We start from the raw sequence: 1,089 nt of genomic DNA, 5'->3' as shown, positions 1-1,089 counted from the left end.
CCGGTGGGATTCCAAGAAGCCTTGGAGGGATTCAGTGTTGGCTCTGCTGGTGATCCTGTTGATGCCCTGGTTGAGAATTGGAACAACTTGCTTACCAGGAAAGTAGACATGACTGCTCCTAAGTGTCCCCTCCGACCCGCTTCAAAATTGGCCGCTTGGTATACGGAAGATCTACGGGGGCTGAAGCGGCTAGGTAGGCGACTGGAGCACAAGTGGAGAAAGACTTGACTTGAATCCGACAGATTACGACATGGAGCACATCTAAAGATCTATGCTCAGGCAATACGTGTGGCAAAGAAGCGGTTCTTTTCTGCCCATATTGCCTCTGCGAGTTCACGTCCAGTGGAGTTGTTCAGGGTTGTGAGGGGACTAGTATCTGCCCCCCCTCCCTTGAACCAGAATTTGGAATCATCAGTTACCCGCTGCAATGTGTTTAAAGAATTTTTCGCGGATAAAATCTCTCAGATTCGGTCCGACTTAGATGGAGGCTCCACCATTAATTTGATGTCTGAACTGGAGATGTCCAACTATTCCTCTTATGTGATTTGACAGGATCAGTTTCAGTCTGTGACTCCTGAGGATGTGGACAAGCTGCTTGGGGCGATGAGGCCTACCACCTGTTCTCTTGACCCTTGTCCAACATGGCTTGTTCAGTCTAGCAGGGAGACTGTTGTAGTTGGCCTGGTGGAAATTATAAATGCCTCTCTGAGGGAAGGCAGTATGCCTCCTTGTCTTAAGGAGGCAATTATTAGACCACTTCTAAAGAAGCCTGCGTTAGAACCCTCAGAGTTGAGTAATTATAGGCCTGTTTCCAATCTCCCATGGTTGGGCAAGATAATTGAGAGGGTGGTGGCCTCTCAGCTCCAGTCAGTCTTGGATGAAACTGATTATCTAGACCCATTTCAAACTGGTTTTTGGGCGGGCTATGGGGTGGAGACTGCCTTGGTCGGCCTGATGGATGATCTCCAATTGGCAATTGACAGAGGAAGTGTGACTCTGTTGGTCCTTTTGGATCTCTTGGCGGCTTTCGATACTATCGACCATAGTATCCTTCTGGAACATCTGAAGGTGTTGGGGGTGGGAGGCACT

The sequence above is a fragment of the Hemicordylus capensis genome, chromosome 4, assembly GCF_027244095.1.
Source record: "Hemicordylus capensis ecotype Gifberg chromosome 4, rHemCap1.1.pri, whole genome shotgun sequence".
NCBI lineage: Eukaryota > Metazoa > Chordata > Lepidosauria > Squamata > Cordylidae > Hemicordylus > Hemicordylus capensis.
The sequence above is the reverse complement of the archived record's forward strand: the minus strand, read 5'-3'. Positions refer to the sequence as shown.